The sequence below is a fragment of the Pristiophorus japonicus genome, chromosome 1, assembly GCF_044704955.1.
Source record: "Pristiophorus japonicus isolate sPriJap1 chromosome 1, sPriJap1.hap1, whole genome shotgun sequence".
In the NCBI taxonomy this organism is placed as follows: domain Eukaryota; kingdom Metazoa; phylum Chordata; class Chondrichthyes; family Pristiophoridae; genus Pristiophorus; species Pristiophorus japonicus.
The window spans coordinates 159307593-159327918 of NC_091977.1; the positions used below are offsets into that span (position 1 = coordinate 159307593).

Here is a 20326-nt window from a genome sequence, read left to right on the forward strand (position 1 = left end):
GGCCTGTGGGCCTCATTCCCTGCTCCACAGAGGCCTGCTTGTGAGGGTCCAGCCTTCAGACAGTATGGGCCCAGTGTTGGCAGAGGAACGTCTTGTCCACATTTTGAGAGGCAGGGAGGCACGCAGGAGAAGGCGGCGCCGTCAGCAACGGGTACGGAGGCAGCAGGCAAGGGAGCCAGCAGCCATGGCTGCCCAACATGGAGAAGGGCCTGCCGAAGGCCACAGACCTCCACATAGAAAGGTTGGTCAGGAGGGAGCTGGCGTGAGGAGGAGAGCCAGGTAGGCTGACCCTCTGCACCATATACTGGGCCAGGAACCTTGCCAGCAGCAGCCTGCAGAGACTGAGGAACATCAGCAGGAACAGGGAGAAGGCAATCAGCCAGCTGCAGTGGGAGGGGCCCAGCACAGATCTGGGGGAAGGAGGCCCTGCCGTCACAGGGTGTACCGACGTCAGTTTTCCTTCCTGGAGTTCAGTGATGAGCAATGTTTGCGTAGGCTGCGATTTAGAAAGGACATCCTGAGGGAGCTGTGCAATGTCCTGTGGGCAGATCTGCAACCTCACACAAGGCTGAAGACAGCTCTCACCATTGAGACCAAGGTCACCATAGCTCTTAACTTTTACGCGACAGTCTCTTTCCAATCTGCAACTGCAGACATATTGAACATCTCCCAATTCTCTGCCCATCGTTACATCTGGCAGGTGACCGATGCACTGTATAAGAGGAGTCAAATATATCTCCTTCCTGATGACCAGGGAGAAGCAGATGGAGTGGCAGGCCAGATTTGTCTGGCTTGCAGGATTCCCCAGGGTGCAGGGTGCCATCGACTGCACATACATTGGCCTTAGGGTGCTACAACACCATCCTGAACTCTTTATCAACAGAAAGGGATTCCACTCCCTGGATGTGCAGCTGGTGTGCGACCACCAGAGTAGGATCCTGGCAGTTGATGCCAGGTATCCAGGCAACAGCCACAATTTATTCATCCTGCGCCAGAGCAGTGTGCCTGCCGTCTTCATCGGGCCAAATCAGGATTCTGGATGGCTGCTTGGGGACAAGGGATATACCCTGTCCACTTGGCTGCTGACTCCACTTCGGAACCCCAAGACTGCGGCCGAGTATGCTTACAACGACGCTCATTTGAGCACTGCATCGGGATCCTCAAACAGAGGTTCCGTTGCCTGAACCGGTCTGATGGCGCTTTGCAGTACTCCCCTGAACGGGTCTCCATATTCGTGGTGGTCTGCTGTATGCTGCATGCTGTACAACCTGGCTCTCATGAGGGGCCAGCAGCTGGAGGTCGAGCCAGCAGTACCACGCGAGGAGGAGGAGACGCAGGAGGAGGAGGAGGACCGGGATCACCATCGCCACCCACCCAGGAAGCGTCGTCCCTATCCCAACCCTGCAAGGGAGGTGCAGAAATGTCTGATTGGTGCTCAATTCACATAATCTCATCCCCACATAACCCTTCAGCCCCTATTTTCCATGGTCATCCCATGAGTACCTTCACACATAATTGCCCACTCTTAAATGATACACCTGCCCAGATATAGGTGCAAAAAATAAAGATTTATGACATCATCCAAATCAGTGCAAAAAGCCAACAATGCAAAAAACAGCCCAAAAAACTTACAAAAAAACATAATTTCTTACCCTTATAACCTCTCTTTCATGTGCCTGTCCTATTACTCTGTCTCAGTGTCTCCCCTGTGGCTGCCTCATGGGTCTGGGAAGGCTGCTGAGTTTCTTGTGTGGAAGCTGCAGATGTCCTTCTAGGACCAGCTTTGGGCCTGGAAAGGCTGGCTGCAGACTGGTCAGCACCCTCCTGGAAGGGTTCAGTCTGGCTTGGCTCGAATGAGAACATGGTTGGATGCAATGGCAGAGTTATAAGGTCTGGGGTTAGGAATTATGTGATCCTGAGAGAGCACATCATCAGGATCCTGGTCCGAGGAGTCTGCGCCACTCCCTGGGGGCAGCACATCAAGCTGAGGGAGGTCAGGTCAGTGCTGTGGCGCGACACTGGAAGGTCCCCTGTGGCCCATGGTGGATCCAGCCGCGAAGGAAATACTGAAGTGGCGGGTGGCTTCGAGGTGAGGCTGCGTGAGAGCAGCCAGAGTCTCAAAGCCAGCTGACATGGCAGCAGTTTGACGCTCCATGGCAGCAGTAAGACGCTCCATGGCCTGTTGTCCATTCTGAGAGCATTCTGAGCTTCCAAGGCCACGGTCATCCTCTCCAATCCAGCACCGATGGGCTCGTTCGATCGTGCCTGTGCTGTAATGGCAGCTGCCACATCAACTGCAGATTGCGGCATCACTGCTAGATCCACCATTGCCTGCACACTGCCAATGATGGGCTCCATGAGCTGTCGACTATGCAGGAGGCGGACTCCTCCACGTTCCTCACCACTTCTGACAGGCTCTCCAGCACCATTGTCAGTGCCCCCAACATCTGGGAATTCATGGCCTCCACCCTTCTCTCATAAGCTGCAATATCAATGGTCTCGTGAGAGTTGTCCTCAGCAGAACTCCGGTGTGGACTCGCCCCCCCGGAGAAATAGCATCTGAGGTTGCCCAGCCCCATCACCATGCTGCAGCCTGCTAGGCCCTGGTGCAAAAACCAGTGCAGACCTCTCTGCTCCCTGCACTAGATCAGACCGCATACTCCCAATATCTGAGCTGACGCATGTGAATGGTATAAAGTCCTTACTCTACAGCATGAAACACACGAGGCACATTCCAAGGACAAGGCCACTCTGTGACCTTAACTCTTTATTACAGGACTCCAGAAGTGATGACCCTGCGTGGGACCTCCCTTTATATACCTGGGAGATCAGGTAAGGAGTATCTCCCACAAGTTCACCCCCTATGGTCAAGGTGTGCATCTAAGTTGAGTGTATACAGTAATACAGTGGTGTTACATTGTAGTTACAAACATGACATCACCTTCCCCCACCCCAAAGTCTTACTGGGATCATAGGTTTAGTCTTCCAGGTGGTCTACGCTCCCTCGTGGAGCGCCGCAGTTGGGGCTGTGGTTGTTGGACACTGACATGAGTGTCTGTCACCTGTGGTGATTCCGGCCTGTCCGGGCTGACCTCAGGGACTGTGCATTCTTCTGATTGCTCTTGTTGCACGTTCGCTGGCGGTAGTGTGAGCTCTATCTCATGGTCTTCTTCAGGTTCCTCCATGTCGAGGCTGAACCTTTTTTTTTACTTGATCCAGATGCTTACAGCATATCTGGCCATTGTTGAGTTTTACCCATGATGACCCTATTCCCCTCTTTGCCAATTACAGTACCCTGAAGCCATTTGGGCTCCATGGCATGATTGAGGATGAATACCGGATAATTTATTTCTATACATCTCCCCCTTGAATTACGGTCATGGTACTCGTTTTGTGATTTGCACTTGCCCTCAACTATGTCGGTCAGGACTGGGTGGATGAGGGACAACCGAGTTTTGAGTGTCCGTTTCATGAGTAGCTCTGTGGGCGGGACCCCCGTGAACGAGCGCGGGCGGGATCTATAGGTCAGCAGGAGGCGCGATAGGCGGCATTGTAGGGAGGGTCCTTGAATCCTGAGCATACCTTGCTTAATGATTTGGACTGCCCATTCCGCCTGGCCATTGGAGGCCGGCTTGAACGGCGCAGTCCTAACGTGGTTGATGCCATTGTCCGACATAAACTCCCGGAATTTATAGCTCATGAAACACGGGCCATTATCACTAACCAGGATGTCCGGCAAGCCATGGGTTGCAAAGATCGCACGTAGGCTTTCCACGGTGGTGGATGACGTGCTTGAATTCAGGATGATGCACTCGATCCATTTCGAGTACGCATCTACTACAATGAGGAACATCTTCCCCATGAACGGGCCCACGTAGCTAACGTGAATGCGTGACCATGGCTTGGTGGGCCAGGGCCACAGGCTGAGCAGGGCCTCCCTGGGGCATTACCCAGCTGGGCACAGGTCATGCACCTGCGAACACAGTGTTCCAGGTCTGAATCAATTCCAGGCTGCCAAACATGTGACCGGGAAATGGCCTTCATCATCACAATGCCTGGGTGCTCGCTGTGGAGTTTCCTGATGAATGCCTCCCTGCCCTTCTGGGCATGACTACCCGGCTGCCCCATCGTAGGCAGTCGGCTTGGATGGAGAGCTCATCCATCCGCCTGTGGAACGGTCTGACCTCCTCAGGGCATGCTCCGCGTGCGGGCGCCCAATCCCCAGTCAGGACACATTTCTTAATCAAGGATAGGAGAGGATCTCTGTTTGTCCAGATTTTGATTTGGCGGGCTGTGATGGGGGAGCCTGCACTGTCAAAGGCATCGACAGCCATGACCATCTCAGAGATTTGCTCAGCTGCCCCCTCGGTGGTGGCCAGTGGGAGCATGCTGAGCGCATCAGCACAGTTTTCAGTGCAAGGCCGGTGCCGGATGGAGTAGTCATAAGCAGCTAGCGTGAGAGCCCACCGCTGTATGCGGGCTGATGCGTTGGCATTGACAGCCTTGCTGTCTGACAACAGGGATGTGAGTGGCTTGTGGTCCGTCTCTAATTCAAACTTCCTACCGAAGAGGTACTGATGCATTTTTTTTACACCATAGACACATGCAAGCGCTTCCTTCTCGACCATCCCATATCCCTGTTCTGCTTGAGAGAGAGACCTGGAGGCATAAGCCACAGGTTGTAACTGACCCTCAGCATTACCCTGTCGCAACATGCAACCAACCCCATAGGGCGATGCATCACTTGTCAGAACTAAACATTTACAGGGGTCGTACAGGGTCAATAACTTGTTTGAACAAAGTAGGTTTCGCGCCTGATCGAAAGCCCTTTCCTGACAGTCCCCCCAAAACCAATTGCAACCCTTACGCAGAAGCACGTGTAGTGGCTCCAACAACGTGCTCAAGTTCAGCAGAAAGTTCCCGAAATAGTTCAACAGACCCAGAAATGATCGCAGCTCCAATGTGTTGCAGGGCCTGGGTGCTCGTCGAATCGCCTCTGTTTTGGATTCGGTGGGCCGAATCCCATCTGCAGCAACCCTCCTGCCCAGAAACTCAACCTCAGGAGCTAAGAACATGCATTTAGACTTCTTGAGTCGCAGGCCTACCCGGTCCAGTCGGCGTAGCACCTCCTCCAGGTTGTGGAGGTGTTCCTCGTTGTCTCGACCCGTGATGAGGATATCGTCCTGGAATACGATCATTCCCGGAATGGATTTAAGCAAGCTTTCCATGTTACGTTGAAAAATCGTGGCCACTGATCGAATGCCAAATGGGCACCTGTTATACGCAAACAGTCCCTTGTGTGTGGCGATGGTGGTCAGTAGTTTGGATTCGCGGCCAGTTCCTGGGTCATATAGGCTGAAGTGAGGTCCAACTTGGTGAACAGCTTACCGCCTGCCAACGTGACGAAGAGGTCCTCCGCTCTTGGAAGCGGGTATTGGTCTTGTAGGGACACTCGATTGATCATGGCCTTGTAGTCGCCACAGATCCTGACAGAGCCATCCGCTTTTAGAATGGGAACGATGGGGCTTGCCCAGTCGCTGAATTCAACAGGCGAGATGATGCCCTCTCGCAACAGCCGGTCCAATTCGCTCTCGATTTTTTCCCGCATGACATACGGCATCGCTCTGACTTTGTAATGCACTGGCCTGGCATCCGGGGTGATGTGTATCACTACTTTAGTGCCTTTGAAAGTCCCGACGCCCGGTTGGAATAGTGACTCCAATTGTTGTAGGACTTGTGAGCACGAACTTCGCTCCACCGAGGACATTGCGTGAACATTCCCCCATTTCCAGTTCATCTCAGCTAACCAGCTCCTCCCCAACAATCCAGAGTGTCAGCCAGTTCACTAACCCATTGTGTGTGACAGCCATCATTGCACTGCCTAGCACCGGAATGATTTCTTTGGTGTAAGTCCATAATTGTGTCTCAATACGTTCTAATTTGGGTCGACTGGCTTTAAGTGGCCATAGCTTCTCAAATTGCTGAACGCCCATGAGTGACTGGCTGGCCCCAGTGTCCAGCTCCATGCGTACTGGGATACCGTTCAACAAAACCCTCATCATCATTGGTGGCGTTTTGGTGTATGAACTGTGAATATTCGTCGCATGGACCCCCTGAACCTCGGCATCCATCGATTTGCCCCAAACGTCATCCTGCCTCACAGAACCCTTTTCTGGTCCATCTGCCTCATATATCAGTCTGGTTGCAGGTTTTCTGCACATTCGAGCTAAATGGTCACTGAGATTTCAGTTTCTGCAGACAAACTGTTGGAATCTGCAAGATCTGGCTGAGTGTTTTCCCCCACACCTCCAGCATGAGTTAAAGTTTCCATTGTTGGGGACAAAGGGACTATGGCCACGAATTCCGCGCTGACTGTCCCTTTGACTGCTCTTAAGTACCCTATTAGTGGGTGTCAATGGCCCCATCCTGGGCCGCATTGTCCACTGTGATGGCGTGAACGTCCGTTCAGCCTGCCATTGTCTCTGTTGAGGTCCTGCTCTGGGGTCTATTGCTGTCTGGTAAATGTCGGACTGCCCTGACCTGCCTGCGGGGCTCTGAGTAGCATTGATGATGTTGACTCCCTGATCCATCGCCGCGTTAAAGGCAGAATTGCGCGCGTAAATTATTTTCATCTCTTCCTCCCCCGCCATGAAAGTTTGAGCTAACAACGCTGCCGCTTCCAAGGTCAAGTCCTTGGTCTCAATTAACTTGCAAAAAATTCCCGCATGACCGATACCCTCGATAAAGAAGTCCCTTAGCATCTCCCCCCTGCAGGCGTCTGTGAACTTACAGAGGCTGGCCAAACGCCGGAGGTCCGCTACAAAGTCCGGTATGCTCTGTCCTTCATGACGTCGGTGGGTGTAGAATCGATGTCGAGCCATGTGTATGCTGCTCGCCGGTTTGAGGTGCTGCCCGATTAATTTGCTAAGCTCTTCAAAGGTTTGGTCCGACGGCTTTTCAGGTGCCAGTAAGTCCTTCATGAGCTCATAAGTCTTTGGCCTGCAGCTGGTCAGGAGATGAGCCTGTCACTTGTCGGTCGCTGCATCCCCCAGCCAGTCTTTAGTAACGAAGCTTTGCTGAAGACTCTCGACAAAATCATTCCAGTCTTCCCCAACACAGTACCGTTCCTCTGTGCTACCGGTGGCCATTCTCGTGGGTCGTGAATTCCCGTTTCTCGTCGCCAATGTAAAGTCCTTACTCTACAGCATGAAACACACGAGGCACATTCCAGGGACAAGGCCACTCTGTGACCTTAACTCTTTATTACAGGACTCCAGAAGTGATGACCCTGCGTGGGACCTCCCTTTATATACCTGTGTGATCAGGTAAGGAGTGTCTCCCACAAGTTCACCCCCTGTGGTCAAGGTGTGCATCTAAGTTGAGTATATACAGTAATACAGTGGTGTTACATTGTAGTTACATACATGACAAGTGGAAGCAGTGAGACGGTGCTGCCGGCAGTGTTCTCCTCTTCCTCTTCCTCATCACTGAGGTCCCCAAAAGATGGAGTGTGATCCATGGTATCAGCAAGGCTGGACCCCTCAATACTCTTAGTAGACAGTTCTGTGCTGCTGATGTTGTCAAGGGTGTCATCGAGGCCTGACACTGGTGTGCCAAGTGTTGCCTCTCTCTCTCTCCTGTGCTGCCACTTGGTCTCTCATCTGAAAACATAAATGGGAGAAGGGCTACCGTGAGGGGGAGGTAAGGGGATTGATGCATGGAGGCTGCAAATAGCACACTTTCAGAAGGAAAGGCACAGTTAGGCGCTGGCGCATTCAGGGAGAGATAGCATTAAAGGAGGGCCTTCACTTACTCACATCGGCATCGGCAGTACTACAAGCCACAAAGAAGGCGCCATGTCTGCCCACGAGCGCATCGACCCTCCTCCAAGGGCGTGAGGACCTGTACATCTGTTTCACCACTACCAGTCATCATTTGCTCCATTCTATTGTGAGCTAGTTTGGCCTGCAAAACAAAGAATGGTTGGTGAGTACCATTGTGATGATGCATCAGAAATGAGTGCACAAGTGTGTGTCCCTGACATGCAGCTTCGTGTGAGATGAAAGGGAGTCTCCATTGCGAGAACACACACATATATATATATAGAGGCGTCAACAATGAAATGCTGCTTCAGTGACTATGCAGTGAAGGTGGGAACTAAGAGAAGGATGAAGGAGAGGCTCTCAGATGGAAGGTCAGCAGTTGGTGGAACAGGTACTCACTTTCATCAGACGGATGACGTAATTCAAACGTTTTCTGCACTGCGTCGCGGTCAGGTTATGAATGGAGATAATCTCCCTCCATGCATTCGTGGACACCTCACAAGTGGGTCTCCTCATGTCTGGGTAAAGGACTTTCCTCCTGCCCTCGACCCCCTGAATCAGGGTCTCCAGCTCTGTATCGGAAAATCAGCTTGCCGTTCTTGGTCCACCAGCACCAGCCATCCTTCGTTCCTCAGGACCCAGCTGCAAATCCCAGCTGGCTCATTATCTGCACATGACCACAATGCTGAATTTCTCTGTGGTTATCCAACTCCAATCAAGCCACCCACACCGCTGCAAACTCCCGATTCCCGATGCTCATTACCGCAGGAATCCATTTTTTTTACAAAATTTAGTGAATAATGGATCGAGTGGCCACCACAAACATAGTGGCAGTAATGGCGTGAAAAAGGCGATAGGTGTGCCAGGTTTCTGGTGGGCCTGAATATCGGCCCCCTGGTGTCCATATTACAAAAAGGATATAGGGGCACTGGAGAAGATACAAAAAAGATTCACAAGGATTATACCAGAACTGAAAGGTTATAACTATCAAGAAACACTGAACAGACTGGGTGAGTGAGGTGCGACTTAAAATAGATCTTTAAAATTATGAAGGGGTTTGATAATTTCTATGTAATTCTCTGTAATGCCAGAGTAGCAAAGTAAAAAAATTGGGAAGTTAGATAAGGTCAAAAGAAGTGGAAGACAGACTAATGAAGAACAACAAAATACCTTTGGTAGAGTGCTAGAAATGTGCTGAAAATAAAGTGAACCCTGGATAGTGGTGCAGTACTCGTACCTCAAGCCATAATACTGCTCACACATGTAACTGTAGGGAAAATTCTGCAAAACTTATAAATAATGTGAATATATCAATGACACTAGAGTTAGAAGGGGAGCAGTACACAGAAGTTGTTATACATTCAGAAGAGCAACATTCAAGCAATACGGAGGGAACCAGAGGCTTTATCAATTGAAAAAAGTATAATCGGTAAGCCATTAGTACCAGACAGTTAACCTAACAAGAAAACTGTTACTTGCTTTTATCCTGCAATATTACTATCATAACATTATGTCAAGGTTATCTGTGAAAGAGGGTGCATTAAATATCTGTTAATTTCAGATCCATAAATGTAGCTCATTAGGTATTCAGGGTACATTTTATTCTGATGAAATTAGAAATGGGCTATTTAACTGAAATTTTGCTAAGCTAAATGAAATGATCCTATAGTAAATGATCATAAAGTCAAGGATAGTTGTGACTACATTCAATTTAATATCTAGCTGTTATTGATTCACAATTGATCCTTAATTGTTGGCATATCTGAAGCTTTGGACTCATTGCTCACCCCATTGAATTCAGCAATGCGTTCAATCAATTCAGCCTGTTTGCAGTGTGAGAACTTGGCCAGAAACCTGCTAACCTGACTGATTTAAAAAGTCATCCTGAGTTGATTTTTGTTATTTTTTTGAAAAATGTACATGCGAGAGCCCTTGAACAACCGGCCATGATACACGTTAAGTTCGGCGTCAGAGGAAGAAATACAACTGTGAAAAAATGCTGCTGTCAGGTGCTGAGACTTCTTTTCTAGAATTTACTTTGCATCTTTCATGTTTCATTAAACAAGCTCTTCAGAATCATCATGTACTGAACTCTAATGAAGCCATTGTAAGATGAAATTAAATCCATTAAAGATATATGAACATTCCTTCTAATGTGGTGTAGCTTCCAATCAATCTATTTTTATGCTATCAGAACATTATTAACTCATTTGAATTTTTAAATATTGAAATAGTTGAATAATATAAAGGACAAAGCCATTTACTTATTTGGTCACTATCTTTAGTTAATTCAGTTGATAGCTGCAGACACAGAACATTGTCAAAACAATTGCCCAAATAATGTGCTTTAATGTTGCTGTAAACATGTGCCTTTCACCAACAAAAATTATATAAAATAAGTAATTAGACTGAATATTATACTGTCTTCAAAGGTGTGATGCAATAAAGATTTGGAGTAATGTATAGTGAGCTGTATTCTTGAAGCTGAAAATCTGGCGTCGCTCCAGCGGAAGTTTGCCAGAAAGGCCAGAAACTGAACCAGAACCTGCAAATGGCAAGGATTCATATTTGGCCTTGTTTGGACGGAGCCTTCACCTGCTTTTTTCAAGACCAGTAGCCTAAACGGTGGCTGGGCTGGTGACGGTAATTCCAAAAGTTGGGGTTCCTGCCCCCTGGGCCTATTAACAACCTACCATATTGTCGGAAGCCTGGTGAGGCCAGGTTTACAAGCTGACAAACCGGGGCCCACCGGGGGGGTAGAGGCTGCTAGGACCAGGATCACAGCCAGGACCCTCAAAATTTATGTATGGAGATCACAGGGGCACCTAAGATCTTCTTCAGAGGGGTGGGAAACCAACATCCACCCCAGCCCAGGACTCTTTGACTGATTTTCTGGCCACTTCAGCAGATGAGGTGGTATGGGGCGGGGGGGGGGGGGGGGGGGCGGGGGCGGAGGGGAAGGGAGGTGGGGAGGGGGTCAGATCTGTCCCCAATTTATTCCAGCCATGTAATTCAGATGACCTCCCCAATCCCTGTCAAATTTGGCAGGATCATCAACAAAGGTAATGCTATACAGACTGGCAGGTCTCCAATTTGGTCCCAAGTCTGTGCTGAGTAAGTTGACCAGTTAGCAGCAGTAGGGATACTACAATGGGTCTTAATGCTAAAAACAACTTGCATTTATTTAGCGCCTGTGACAAAGTAAAACTTCCCAAGGCGCTTCACAGGAGCATTAGCAAACAAAATTTGACAGACTATTATCTGAATGGTGACAGATTAGGAAAAGGGGAGGTGCAACGAGACCTGGGTGTCATGGTACATCAGTCATTGAAGGTTGGCATGCAGGTACAGCAGGCGGTTAAGAAAGCAAATGGCATGTTGGCCATCATAGCGAGGGGATTTGAGTACAGGGGCAGGGAGGTGTTACTACAGTTGTACAGGGCCTTGGTGAGGACACACCTGGAGTCTGGTGTACAGTTTTGGTCTCCTAACTTAAGGAAGGACAGTCTTGCTATCGAGGGAGTGCAGCGAAGGTTCACCAGACTGATTCCCGGGATGGCGGGACTGACATATCAAGAAAGACTGGACCAACTGGGCTTGTATTCACTGGAGTTCAGAAGAATGAGAGGCGATCTCATAGAAACATTTAAAATTCTGATGGGTTTAAACAGGTTAGATGCAGGAAGAATGTTCCCAATGTTGGGGAAGTCCAGAACCAGGGGTCACAGTCTAAAAATAAGGGATAAGCCATTTAGGACGGAGAGGAGGAGAAACTTAAAAAAAAAAGGAGTGGAGGGTAGCCAATGTAACCCCACTTTTTAAAAAAGGAGGGAAAGAGAAAACAGGGAATTATAGACCGGTCAGCCATACCCCCTCATCTGCTGAAGTGGCCAGAAAATCAGTAGTGGGTAAAATGATGGAATCAATTATTAAGCATGTCATAGCAGCGCATTTGGAAAGAGGTGCATGATCGGTCCAAGTCAGCATGGATTTGTGAAAGGGAAATCATGCTTGACAAATCTTCTGGAATTTTTTGAGGATGTTTCCAGTAGAGTGGACAAGGGAGAACCAGTTGATGTGGTGTATTTGGACTTTCAGAAGGCTTTCGACAAGGTCCCACACAAGAGATTAATGTGCAAAGTTAAAACACATGGGATTGGGGGTAGTGTGCTGACGTGGATTGAGAACTGGTTGGCAGACAGGAAGCAAAGAGTAGGAGTAAATGGATACTTTTCAGAATGGCAGGCAGTGACTAGTGGGGTACCGCAAGGTTCTGTGCTGGGGCCCCAGCTGTTTACATTGTACATGAACGATTTAGACGAGGGGATTAAATGTAGTATCTCCAAATTTGCGGATGACACTAAGTTGGGTGGCAGTGTGAGCTGCGAGGAGAATGCTATGAGGCTGCAGAGTGACTTGGATAGGTTAGGTGAGTGGACAAATGCATGGCAGATGAAGTATAATGTGGATAAATGTGAGATTATCCACTTTGGTGGTAAAAACAGAGAGACAGATTATTATCTGAATGGTGACAGATTAGGAAAAGGGGAGGTGCAACGAGACCTGGGTGTCATGGTACATCAGTCATTGAAGGTTGGCATGCAGGTACAGCAGGCGGTTAAGAAAGCAAATGGCATGTTGGCCATCATAGCGAGGGGATTTGAGTACAGGGGCAGGGAGGTGTTACTACAGTTGTACAGGGCCTTGGTGAGGATACACCTGGAGTATTGTGTACGGTTTTGGTCTCCTAACTTGAGGAAGGACAGTCTTGCTATCGAGGGAGTGCAGCGAAGGTTCACCAGACTGATTCCTGGGATGGCAGAACTGACATATCAAGAAAGACTGGATCAACTGGGCTTGTATTCACTGGAGTTCAGAAGAATGAGAGGGAATCTCATAGAAATGTTTAAAATTCTGACGGGTTTAGACAGGTTAGATGCAAGAAAGAATGTTCCCAATGTTGGGGAAGTCCAGAACCAGGGGTCACAGTCTAAGGATAAGGGATAAGCCATTTAGGACCGAGATGAGGAGAAACTTCTTCACCCAGAGAGTGGTGAACCTGTGGAATTCTCTACCACAGAAAGTTGTTGAGGCCAATTCACTAAATATATTCAAAAAGGAGTTAGATGTACTCCTTACTACTAGGGGCATCAAGCGGTATGGCGAGAAAGCAGGAATGGGGTACTGAAGTTGCATGTTCAGCCATGAACTCATTGAATGGCGGTGCAGGCTCAAAGGGCCGAATGGCCTTCTCCTACACCTATTTTCTATGTTTCTATGTTTCTAAAGCTTGGTTAGAGGTAGGTTTTAAGGAGAGTCTTAAACAAGGAGAGAATGGTAGAGAGGCGGAGAGGTCTCGGGACGGAATTCCAGAGCTTAGGGCCTTGGCAGCCGAAGACACGGCCACCAATGGTGGAACGATTAAAATCAGGGATGAGCAAAAGGCTAGAATTGGAGAAGGGCAGAGTTGAAAAAGAAGGATGAAAATGTTAAAATGGAGGCATTGCTGGACCTGGAGCCAACGTAAGTCAGCGAGTACAGGGGGATGGGTGAATGGGACATGGTGCGAGATAGGATGCGGGAAGTAGAGATTTGGATGAACTCAAGTTACAGAGGGTGCAAGAAGGGAAGCCAGCCACGAGATCATTGGAATAGTGAGTCTAGAGGTAACAACAGCATGAATGAGTGATTCAGCAGCAGATGAGCTGAGGCAGGGGTGGAGTTCCTTTGGTTATGGAGGGGAAGATATCAGCCAGACCCGTGCTACTGGTTGTTATCTAATGGACTCTCCTGGAAAGTTGACATGTGGCTGTTGAGTAAATACAGGATCGGACTTAGTTGTAATTCCTTCCACAATTGACTAACTTTCTAACGGTCAGTGTTTAGACTCACTCATAATCATTGGCAGGCAGTCTTTCGAAATCGAGGAAGACTTGCTTCCACTCCAAAAGTGAGTTCTCAGGTGACTGTACAGTCCAATACAGGAATTACAGTTGCAGGAAGGGGTGGGTGGGGAGTCTGGTTTGCCACACGCTCCTTCCGCTGCCTGCGCTTGGTTTCTGCATGCTCTCGGCGACGAGACTCAAGGTGCTCAGCGCTGTCCCAGATGCTCTTCCTTCACTTAGGGCGGTCTTTGGCCAGGGATTCCTAGGTGTCAGTGGGGATGTTGCACCTTATCAAGGAGGCTTTGAGGGTGTCCTTGAAACGGTTCCTCTGTCCACCCGGGACTCGCTTGCTGTGTAGGAGTTGCAAGTAGAGCGCTTGCTTTAGCAGTTGCCAATTGGGTAAGATACCAGAGCCCTTCCAGCACGAATGGAACTGTAAACCAGCAAGAGTCAGGGAATTCAAAAGAGGAGAAATAAAAGAGAGGAAATTGGGCTACAACTATCTAATTGAGCGCAGATATTATAATAGGCATTTCCTATTTAAAACTAATGGTGCTGCACCCTGTTACGCTTTTGAGTCTTTTCTATTCATACTTTAGATTTCGGCTCCAATATCTTATAATACTCACTTAGATGAATCTCAATTCTCTGTGCATTCAGCTGTGTCTTCAATAACTCATATATCTAAGTAAGTTTTCAGTATTATTCCCAGAATAATGAACAGACTGAATTCTCCTATGTCCTGGCTAATATTTATCTCTCAATCAACATCTTTACACCAGATTATCTGGTCACTATCACATAGCTGTTTGTGGGAGCTTGCTAGGTGCAAATTGGCTGCTGCGTTTTCAACATTACAACAGTGACTACACTTCAAAAGTACTTCATTGGCTGTAAAGCGCTTTGAGATGTCCAGTGGTCGTGAAAGGCACTATATAAATGTAAGTCTTTTTTTTAATGCCTCCATAGGTCACTGTCCTTTTTGCAATAAACAGTGGAGCATCATAACATGAGATCTACTTTTAAGTTTAAACAATTAAACAAAATAATTGAACAAAAGATGACCAAATAATAAAATACAGCAATATCTACATATATAAATCTTTCTATCTGTCTTCTTGAAAGGAAAACAATTAAAAGATTAAATGTGAAGGTACCCTTTTGTAAATAATTTTTATTACGTTGGCTTTCTTTTCTTCTTGTATTTCTGACTACTGTGGAAGCTATGCTAATCTGAACTATGGGGGAGAAACTGAGTTCGTTTGCACCTCCGGTTAGCAACCCGAGGGTGCATGCAGCTTTTCACCTGGGCACGGCACCGCTAATGACTCCTGCTAAATTCCACGGTAGTTTAGCACCGCTGCTAACCAGTAACGCCCCGCTCCACTGCGCCGGATATGACGACATTGTCACCGTGTGCAGCAACCCGTTTTCACCAGAGCAAAGATTCGGGAGCACCCCCTGAAGCTGTGCCGGGCGATGACAGCGACATCTTCAGGAGACGCGTACCAGGCTGCAGGCCACTTGCAGGGCACTAGTTAAAGGGGAGGTAGCGTGCATAAAAAAAATTGGCTGACTTACCGGTCGCGGTCCTGGAGCGGGGGGGGGAAGAGGCGGGAGGGGGGGGGCGTTGGGAATCAAAAACCTGGGGGGGTAGGGGGGATTGGTGGCCTGGGGTGGGGGGGGAGGGGGGAATCTGAGGCCTGGGGGGGGAATCTTCGATCATGGGAGGTGGGTTAGGTAGGTCCCTGGATCCAGGAGGTAGGTGTAAATATGGTAATTAGTCAGATCATGACATCAATCAATGTGCAACGCTGAATTGACACACAACCTCCTATTCTGGATATCACCGGTCCTTTTAATGCCCTTTCCAAAGCACGCGCAGCGCTTCTTAAAGGGACACAGGCAACTTTGAGGTAAGTTTAGATTTTTGTATTTGGACTGGTTTCTTTACATTTTATTTGAGTAGTAGCTTGCTGTAAGACATTTAGAAAGTTGTTAAAGTGTGCAGAGAGCCCTGCTGGATGTTTGCAACGCTTTGGCTCTTAAAGGAAGTCCTCTGAGATGACCACTTGCTCCCAGTCCTGGGGCTCCAGTTGCAGTCCCCCTTGGGCTGCAGCATGGCATGGAGATGGAGCAGACACAGCAAAGGGGACAAGCTGCTCGTGGAGGAAGGAGAATGAGGAGGAAGAGAAGGAGGAGGAAGTTGTAAATCTGTGAAATTCTCTGCCCCAGAGAGTTGTGGAGGCTGGGTTATTGAATATATTTAAGGCGAAGATAGACATATTTTTGAGCGATAAGGGAATAAAGTGTTACGGGGAGCGAGCAGGGAAGTGGAGCTGAGCCCAAGATCAGATCAGCCATGATCTTATTGAATGGAGGAGCAGGCTCGAGGGGCCTAATGGCCTACTCCTGCTCCTATTTCTTCTGTTCTTAGGAAGGAAGGAGGCAACCCAGACAGCCCCTTCCTGTCCGTGATATCTGGGATCGAATCATCCACCTGCGGTACCAGTGAACACAACTCCAATTCACCTTTTAACATTTGTCCCACACCTTACTTTCCGTCTGTTACTGACTATTACAGCATCCTCTTGGTCACAATGCTGACATAAAAGCCATCACAAAACAAACTTTCCAATCCAATTTTATCTGAAAGGACAAGACAGTTGTTACATTGTGGGCCTACAGATATTTTTCATTTCTGACTGGAAGTGGGCCTTTACCTGCCCAATATTCAGGTAATGTGAAGCAAGCCTGCAGGTTGAACATAGAATCCTTATCCTATTTTTGACTTACTGGTTACATCAAGTGCCTTCAATCGCCCTCAAATTCAGAGGGTGATACAGTATTTCAGTATACTGTCGCTTAGGCGTCAAAATGCAAAACCAATTCATTAACCAGTAAATGGACACATGAATAATAGCAATAACACACTGTAGATTTACAGTATATAGAGGCTTAACTATCTATTCTCACAAGATGGATAATAAGATAGGGTGATCATATTTTCTTAACCAAATCCAGGAACGTACAGGGTGGGAGCAGAGCAAAATAGCCAGCATGGAAAATGTAGGTTTCACAGCGTAGCAAGGCAACATTTTTTAGCAGCCTATATTTTAACAGTTGTACATATATATCACAAATGCAAAACAAATGTGCATATAATTACTGTGGATATGAGGATGCACTATTGAAGTGCATTCGGACACCCTTTATAAATAATACAATAACACTGTTCAGGAATGTCAATTTTCATACCCATTGTCTATACCACTTATTCAGAAAATCTTTCTTTATATCACTGCCCATGCCATTTATTTTGCACAGTTTTATAAATGGTTACTGTGCTATCTCCACATTTTAAGAAAACTGGCATGACAACATTTTTACTTCTGCTAGTGGAATACGTGTAGAGATTAACCTCCATCAACCATCAATAGTCTCTGATGATTTGCCCGAGTTCCTGGGGCGCAAATTGCCCCCTTTTTAAGGTCCATTGCGGGGCAATAAAGCCTTTCCGACCGGGGGCAGGCAGATGGTGCGACTTGTCCAGAATTGCCCCCAGGCCAGGGGTGGCAGAAACGGATTTCCTCTGTGCCCTGTGTATCCACCCCACCCGGTGCTCCGACCTGTCGGCCACGCACCGACCCGTTACCAACTGGCGGCAACCACTTTTCCACCCCCGCAGGAGAAATTGCCCCGCAGGAGTGCATCCGCCAATGGCCGGTGTCCCCAACACCTTTGAGAGTGGGAAGTTGCCAGTGGCTGGGCGGTACGACCGCCCTTAAAGGGGAGGTCGCACCGCCATCCACTAGTTCGGCTGGGCCACCAACAGGCCACCTTTAAGTGAAGGGGGGGAACATTGCTACGCGTCAGCACGACGGAGCACGTCCATGTCGCGCTGACATCATCACGGCCACGTTGATGTGGTGTCCATCACCCCGCTCCCGATGCACACCCACCCCTACAGCGCCTCAAACAGCACCCTGGAGTGCTGGGAGGCGGTGAAAAAGTTAAAAAGACGAATTTTCCTGCTCTTCCCTCCGACTCCGATGGACATAATTCGAATATCTTTAATTTGCACACTGCTGACCACAAAGTACAACCATGCAGCATCCACCCATTGGGCTGGATTTTTGCCAGGTTTGCGCCTGGGTTTTTGCTGCGATTTGAACCTCCAGCAGGATCCTCGGGTACCTCTTTGCAGCGGCGCTTTCAAGTACCACCGGTGGTGGTGTGCCGACAGTGAAACGCCGCGGATTGCGTCACCGTCGTACTTTCCCGTCCTGTACGCTGCGCCCAGAATACCGATAGCTCAAACCTGTCGGTGCGGCCCTGTCAGCAGTACTAAGTATGAAAACCTGCAAAAAAGGTAAGTTAGAGGGTTTTTTTCACCGATTCGCTACATAATGGTCATGTAAATGTTTTTTGAGTGTTTTTTTTTATGTTTTGGGGAATTTTTTTGAATTTATTTTTTCCCCCCCTCTCACAATGCTCCCAGTCCTGGACTAAAGTCGCCGAAACTCGCGGTTTGCGTCGCGAATCATCATGCAATGCTCCTTTGCCCAGGCGTAAAGGCCAAAAGTTTGGTTAAAAATGGTAGCGTAGCGAAAACCGTAAGTTTGGCGTAAAACTACCGTTATCGCTGAAAACCGAAAATTCCATTCATTAGTTCCAAGCTTTCTGTGCACTGACTGGCGCCCAGCTCTATCTTTCCACCACCTCTCTCAACACTTCCACTGCCTTTGTGTTGTCAGATTGCTCGAATCCTGGATGAGCCATAAATTCCTCCAGTTAAACATTGGGACCACCTAAGCCATTGTTTTCAGTCCCACCATAAACTCCATTCCTTGGCCATCGATTCCTCTCCATTCCCTGTCCACTATCTCAGGTTGAACCAAATGGTTTACTACTGCAGCATCCTTGAACTGAGCTCCCAACTTCATAATCGTATCATTCACAATGACCGCCCACTTCCACCCTCATAACATTGCCCATCTCTGCTCCTGCTTCAGCCCACCTTCCCTCCTGTAGCTGACGGTTTTCAGCTTTCAGATTTTTCTCCAGTATACGTATGATAGAAATTCCAATGTCCTCACTAACAACACGTGGAAGGAGCTCCCAGACTTGTTTGTCACAAAGATTAAGACCATCTGTTCATTTGCTTCTGCTACATCCCCAATCACCTTGTCCACCAAGTCAAACGTCTCCCAAAGCTCCCCTGTACGCTAGCCCTGAACCCATGTCTTTCTCTAGTCTCTCCCTTACCTCCTGCTCTTTCTATGTGAATGAGACCTACTTGATGGCTCCTTAGACCCTATTCCCAATAAACTATTGGCCACTAATCATTAGTGACTAATGTACTACTAGTGTTTATTTCAGTATCCCTGCACACAAGCTAAAAACAAAGACGAAAGATGCTAAAAATGAATGTATGGGTGGTAAAGATTGATTAGTTAAGATACAAAAATGTACATATGCTGGAAATTTGAAACAAAAACAAACATCTCAATCAGCATCTATGAAAATAAATAATTTTTGGGGAGCCAGAATTCTTTAGAACTAGGGGTTGAATAAAACACCTCAATTAGTAAGAACACGACCTATCCAAGTACTTAAAAGATACTAGTTAAATAAACTTACTTTCTTAAATTTGGTGTGTTGCCTCTGCTCCATTCTTAATATGTTCTTTCACAAATATACCAACCACTCACTCTCCACCTTTCACCGGATAGTCCCGCCTCTGCCTGCACATTATTCGGCTAATTTATTTATGACATAGATGCAGTTCAGTTTCTCATGTTTTGGTTGGTCAGTTCCGCCATCAATCATCAGTCATGCGATGGTTTGACGACATGGTGGGCGGTGTCACCAGTATATGACGACCAAGGTTGTTGTCTTCCAGGAACATTGTTTGCCCGGAGACACAGTACCTAATCCGGGGACTGTCCCTGGAAAACGGGGATGTATGGTCAGCCTACAGTAACAAACTGTTGCATTAGCTATGCTCAACTGTTACATAAACTACATCCAACACAAGATCCTTCAGTATTAACTTTTATATGGGCTTTGATGCTAATTGTGGACGGATTCCCTCCCTGGCCTCTCTGAGGCCTCAGGCAGACAACTGAATTTCCCAGAATGTTGCCATCAAGAATCCAGGTAAATAAAAATGCAAAACAAAGCCAAATTGTCCAAAAACACATTTTGAGATCCAGCTCTCAGAAATCTATTCTTTCCCTAATCGAACGTTTCCGGCGAGAAACAATGTTCGTAGTGGGGCTGGTCGGGAAATTTCCAGGCTCATAGCCCCAGATTAATTTAATGGTCAGAAAATCCAAGGCTGTGAGCCTGCAAATTCCCGACCAGCACCCACTGTAAGCACAACTTCTTGCCTGGAGTGCACGATCAAGGAATCAGCCCTTTTAAGTGATCATAGGATAAATACAGCTGGACCTTCTTTAAGCAGTCACTTCTTATCTGCTTGCATTGACCTGACTGCTTTTGCCTATATCATAAGTGCAAACTGAGTGTACTCATGCATGGTAGTATAAAACTTAAAATAAATTGCATGCAATGGGACAGTGATGGAGTAATATGCTTCTCCATTCAAATCCC

General features: G+C 47.8%; 1 protein-coding gene and 1 long non-coding RNA gene across 3 annotated transcripts in view; one reads left to right on the forward strand and one right to left on the reverse strand.

Moving 5' to 3' along the window:
• LOC139234699 (dolichyl-diphosphooligosaccharide--protein glycosyltransferase subunit KCP2-like) overlaps nt 1-20326 on the reverse strand; it is a 353523-nt gene that overhangs the window by 86556 nt on the left and 246641 nt on the right. The gene's annotated exons all lie outside the window — the stretch shown is intronic.
• LOC139234628 (uncharacterized) overlaps nt 15160-20326 on the forward strand; it is a 36774-nt gene continuing 31607 nt past the window's right edge. The window contains exon 1 of the long non-coding RNA XR_011588322.1: nt 15160-15257. This is a non-coding gene — a long non-coding RNA (uncharacterized lncRNA). The remainder of the gene's footprint in view (nt 15258-20326) is intronic.